Source organism: Xenia sp. Carnegie-2017, unplaced genomic scaffold (assembly GCF_021976095.1).
Source record: "Xenia sp. Carnegie-2017 unplaced genomic scaffold, XeniaSp_v1 HiC_scaffold_16, whole genome shotgun sequence".
Lineage (NCBI taxonomy): Eukaryota > Metazoa > Cnidaria > Anthozoa > Malacalcyonacea > Xeniidae > Xenia > Xenia sp. Carnegie-2017.
Window position 1 is genome coordinate 13,274,854 of NW_025813469.1, and position 6,619 is coordinate 13,281,472.

The following is a 6,619-nucleotide window of genomic DNA, read 5'->3' on the forward strand; positions in this document are numbered from 1 at the left end:
TCAGGAACTAAAAAAAAAACTGATTATATCAAGTGATGCTGCTGAACATTTGCATGTGAAGTTTGACCAGATACAGCTCTCAATATTTAGAGACACCAAGAACAATGTTAATTGTGCACCTTGTGCACGAAGATATTCAGACGCTGTGAAAGAATTTTCAATAACTATTAACTATTATTCACCCAAGGCATATGAGTATGTTAGATCAATATAGCCTCTTACAAATCAATCAATGATAAAAATGGTCCAGCACTTAAAAATGTGAGCCTGGATTCATTAAGGAAGCATTCATTTCATTATCAGAAGAAGTCAGAAAATCTACAGACAAGAGATGCCTTCCTTGTAAGAGATAGGATGGAAATTAGAAAAAACAAACCTTGTGGGATGCAAATCAAGAGAGATATGTGGGCTTTATTGACTATAGACCAATACCAACTGAAAAGACAAGGGAAATTGCAACTGAAGCCGTTGTATTTCTTTGTGTGGGCACACGAAGTCACTGGAAACGTCCAAAAGGATATTTTCTTGCAACCAAATTGAGTGGCAAAATACAAGCCGAACTTGCCAATATGGAACTTTCATTGGCAGCTGAAGCACGACTTCGTGTGTGGTCAATCACAACAGATGGCACAACAGTAAACCTTACAATGTTCAGACAACTTGGTTGCACTTTCACAACATCCTACAACACAATAATTACAAAATTTAAACATCCTACACAAAAGTACTACATCTACGCTATCCTTGATCCATGTCATATGTTGAAATTAGCAAGAAATGCCCTACATCATTTGAAATCATTTGTTCATGGCAAAAAGAACTCAATTCAATGGGAGTTTTTTGAGTCCATAACCACCCTCCAGGAAAGTGAGGGGCTTACCGTTGGCAACAAGCTATCCCCGAAGCATATTTAATTACAAAAATATTAAGCAAAGAATGATCCTAAACGTCTGCAATTATTTCATTATGAATTCCAGCCATCGAGTGTTTGAAGACCAGGAGACTGTATTGGTAAAAGGCGATTTGGAAGAAGAACATAGGTCTAAGCTCATCAAACTTACAGCAGAGAGATACTTCAAGCTTCGATTATTCACGTATGGAAAACGTTACAACAAATCAGTTGTAGCAAAAGAGCAACAAAGCGACCGGCATCGTCTGACGTAGCTCATTTTATTCAAAAATCAGTGAAACGTTTTCTGATCCTGTTATATAACCCGTATTTGATTATTTTTCTAAATTTTACCTTCCATGTTCAACTGTTGATAAGTAGACTCGCGCACATCACATTTTCATTTTTCACAAAATAAAGCAAATAATTACACACATCGTCTCTTGTCGATTTTATTATAGATTTGAAAACGCAGCTTTTCAAAATTCATACACGATTTTGAAGTATTTGAAGTTTTTCCCCGCCATGAAAAATTTACATGGTAAGCCATGCCGTTTTTTTATAAAAGCTTCTCGACTCACGCAAACAAAACAGTCCACGCGAGATACACGCAAAGTGGTAAATCAGCTTCTATGTGGCTTCAAACAAGTCTGTCATGTCATGTCATGTCAGTCCCATGACATTTTCATGTCGTAGGGCTGTCATAATAGAGACTGAGTCAGGGATCTACATTGTCTTCGGTCTTTTGTCATTCTCAGCAATTTGTTTGTGTGTGTCCAGTCCACTCTTTAACATTGTCGAACCAGGTTTTTCGTTGACGGCCTCTTCTGTTTAGAATTGGCTTTGTGATGAAATGGACTATAAAACATGACTTGAATTGTGCAAAGAGGTAGTGGTGTCATAAATCTTTGAGACAAGGAAGAAATCTATCGAAAGGGGAAAGTTGTGGGACAGCATTGCCAGAAAGTTGGAACTTCATGACCATCTATACTTTTGAGTAGATCAGCGATCAGTTATAGATCACTTGCGAAAATTGATAGCCAACTACTGTGTAAAGGAGAGAGAAGAAAGAGCTGCAAGTGGAATTTCTCCAGAACATGATGAGCTGGATGACTTGCTAGAGGAAATTAATGCTAGAGAGGAGGCAAATGATGTTGTGGCTGCTGAAGCGTGTGCTGCTGAAAGGAAGAAAACTGATGCTGATAAACTAGCTGCAGAATAAATGCGAAAAAGAGCCATGGAGCATCTAGCAGAAACCAAGCAGAGAAAAAAAATGATGAGGGTCCGGTTAAGAAAAAAGTAAGAAAAGGGGGGGACTCAACCTTAGATTTCCTAAGGGAGAAGGCTGAGAAAGAGAGAAAAGTAAAGAGGACAGTTTGATTTTGGAAAGAGAAAGACTGGAATTGCAGAGGCAACAAATAGCAGCAGAAAAAAAAAGCAAGAGCAACTGATGGAAAAGCAAAACAAGCAGTTTGAGAGTTTAATGGAAATGCAATGACAGCAGAACCAACAATTGCAACAAAATCAATTGCTTTTGGTACAACAACAAGAACAACAACAACAAGGGCAAGCTTTGATTTCCCTTTTGGCTAAATTGGTTGAGAAATGAGATAACAATGTCTCTAAATTGTAGACAATATGTTTTCTTTAAACAGTTATTTATTTATTGTTGATAGGCTTTATAATCACATGATGAAGCTTTTAAAAAATTAGGAAAAGTACTTTTGAAGTAAAGGTGGTTCAAGTTGAAAAAATTTACTGGTTGTATTTGAGTGCAAGCAAGTCAGAGCATTTCTAAGCAATGAAGCCATTATATGAATTTTTCCAACATAACTAAGGTTGATTTATAGATCTTTTTTAAAATCAAGAAACTTAGAATAGCTTATTATATCCCCAAAAATCCATTCACTAATATCCTTCCAGCACTCATTAATTTGATAAATTTTTGCATGTAGACTGTAAGTTGCCTGTTCGTATATGGTGCTTGTAGGTGCATACGCAATGAGTAGGCTGGACCACCATACAAGCAAATGGGTTTACCATTGTAAAAGGCATAGAATTGTGGATCCTGCAGTAGCCTTGATGAGGCTAACATAGCAGAATCGTGCCTTTTTCCTTCTATAAAACAAAAAAATTAAATGAAACTCAAAGTAAACATAAAGATATTAGTCAAATGATGTGCTTACCAACTGGCCTAAACAAATTGGCTATCATTCCATTAGGAATAGTGATCGATTGAAACTTTATAGCATGTACCCTCTTATGACCATTGTATAGTAAACTTTGCATTTCATCTAGATGGCAAATTGGCCTCACTGTGCCTTCAATAAAACCAAAACAATTGTCTAAAGCTCCTCCTTTCTGGTGAATTGCTTCAGCATAAATTTTCAAGTTATTGGGACTCAGTAGATCGTGATTCCAATTTGTTATTTTTTCCCCGTGCCTTTCGTAAATAAAATCTATCACAGAATTGGTAATAATGCTAAATTCAGGCACAGATCTACCAAATTGAGATACCAAGTCACTGCATCTGCAAGGATAAGAAAACGACGAAGGGCTATGCAAAGAGCCTCAAATCCAGTGCAAACTGTTCCTTGCTTGCACTTGAATTGGTAAAGCAAACTCTAAAGCTTCAACAAGCAGCGGTATTTCATGATTTTTAAAACAAAAATCCAAAGAACAGGTAACTTCGTCTATTTCTAGCAGATCAAATGATGGATAATCATTGTGCATTATTTCAGGATTTTTCGAACGGCAAGAATCGCATAGTAAGACAAATTCCTCGTCATTAATTAAAGCTGCATCATAGGCAAAAGCGATAGCAGTTCTTGCATTTCTGAATGACGACATTTTTAAATACTCTAAAATGATGTTGCTGAAACTACACACGTCGCCCAGTCAAAAACTTAAGTCAAAATGTATAATCTACGCCGTCGGGTCTCGCCCCAGAACGTGCGCGCACAACTAGCGTCGTTTAAAAGCGCGTCGTAAAATCTTAAGGTCCCTATTAACAACGCCGATGACCAAAAAATCACCTTGTACTAACGTTCTCTTAACGTTTAGAAAACGTTGTTTCAACGTAACAACATAATTTCCTTACCGAATGTTAATTTTAACGTTTAACCAACGTTGACACAACGTGGTTAAAATTTGAATAAGAAAAACAACGTGGTAAGAACGTTGTATTAACGTTATATCACAACGCAACGTAAATACAACCTTCAGTCAACGTTAAAAAAACGTCGTGTGCTAACTGGGGGTTTTGTGAAAGTATCTTGCTGGGATGTAACGCATTCGTTGTGAAAAAAATACGCCACGATTTTAGCCAAGTGGGCCTTCTGTTAGATGTTTTTCTGTGCTAGAACGTTGAACCTTGGAAGGTGTATATTCGAACATTCAGGCGTGGACGACTGATCTCTTTTGAAAGTGTATTTGCAGGGGAGGCAACGTCTGTTGGTAAGGACATTAAAGGTTTACACGTATTATTTTTTACTGTGGAAAACCTTAACATGCTAATGACTCCTAGAAACCTGTATTGCAGCTCTTTGCATTTAAAATTTTGAAAAAAGACACAATCTGCGTTCTTTTTTTGAGAAATTCTTTTGCAATTGTCTAATTGCAAATTTCCAGCAAATATCGAGCGAAAGGTTATCGTGCTGATTTTCCATATCTGCGAATATAACATTGAATAACTTTTGAGAAATCTATGCATGGAATGGGATCTTACAGCAGATGCAATAGTTAATGGAAGAAGCAAGTATATATGAACACCAAATAAAGAAAGAAAGCTGGTAAACCTTCAGAATATTCAGCTTTAAACCTTAGGTTTTTAAGCTGCATAATTAATAAAATAAATTGAATATTTACTGTCTATATAAACTATGAATATACTCAAAGCTCATTGACTTTGACTACAATGAGTTTCTATACAACATGTTTGATAATTAGAACGGTTGCTTAGAGAAAAACGTTCATGCTGACTTTATTGCTTTACGTTTGCCGATAAGAAATTTACAAAGAAGGCTCTAGCACAAAACCTTAACGCCATCGAGCCATACACTTTAACCTGCAGATTAAAAGAACGTGTGACAAAAAAGATTTCTTGAGGGAAAGTGGCGTGAACGAACATTCATCGACAGTATCACAGAATAGAGAACTTACAGTAGGACCACTCCATTTAATTTTTACGTGCCACGTATATCTTATTACGCATGTGATTAACATATTGGCATCCAGTAAATTGCATTGTGTGACCCATTGGATTGACGATATGGCAAACGGCAGCCAGTAATCGAATTAAGTATGCAGCAGCCAGTTACACATCGAAGTGGCCCTACTGTATATTCCTGTACTGTGAGAGTATAAACGATTAATATGGAGATGACAATATTCATAACAATACCTTATGTAAATAATTACAAAAGAACTCGACTGTACACAATATGTAATTTTACATAATATTATGATTTAACATCATAGTGTTTAAAAAACTTGCTGCAGACCTTGAAACCAAGCGAAAGGTTATGATCAGTGGCGTATCTAGAACGTTGAGCCTTGGAAGGTCCATATTCGTAAATGCAGACGTGCTCGACTGATTTATTTTGAAATTGTATTTGCGGGGGGGGGGAGGGGAACACTTATAGGGAATTCGCCTGTTGATAAGGGCATTAAACGTTTTCACGTATCATTTTTGATTGTTGGAAAAACCTTTACCATGGTAATGACTCATAGAAACCAGTTTTACAGTTCTTTGTACTTAAAATTTTTGAAAAAGACATAATCCGCGTTCTTTGAATTTAAAATTAGGCAGCTTTAATTTATTTAACTCGCTGCAGCTCGCTGTGACTACCCCTAGATCTGCTACTGAAACAAATAAAGAAAGTAAGGAAGTAAACCTTCAGAATTTTCAGCTTTAAACACTAGTTTTTCATGCTGCATACTTCATAAAATAAATTGAATATTTACTTTCTATATAAACTATGAATATATTCAAAGCTTTATTGACTTTGTCCACAATGAGTTTCTATACAACATGTTTGATAATTAGAGCAGCAGCTGAGAGAAAAACGTTCATGCTGACTTTATTGCTTTACGTTTGCCGATAAGAAATTTACAAAGAAGGCTCTAGCACAAAAACCTTAACGTCATTAAACTATACACTTTAACCTACACATTAAAAGAGCGTGTGACAAAAAAAGATTTCACAAGGGAAAGTGGCGTGAACGAACATTCATCGACAGTATCACAGTATAGAGAACATACAGTAGGACCAGTCCATTTAATTTTTACGTGCACGTATATCTTATTACGCATGTGATTACCATATTGGCAGCCAGTAAATTGCATTGTGTGACTAATTGGATTGATGATATTGTAAACGGCAGCCAGTAAACTAAATAAATATACAGCAGCCAGTTGCACAACGAAGTGGCCCTACTGTATATTCCTATACTGTGAGAGTATAAACGATTAATATGAAGCTGACAATACTCATAACAATATCTTATGTAAATAATTGCAAAGACCTTGACTGCACACAATATGTAATTTTACATAATATTATGATTTAACATCATAGTGTTTAAATAACTTGCTGCAGACCTTAAAACTAAGCGAAACTTTATGATCAGTGGCGTTATCTAGAACGTTGAAACTTGGAAGGTCCATATTCGTAAAGGCAGACGTTCTCGACTGATTTATTTTGAAAGTGTATTTGCGGGGGAGGTACAC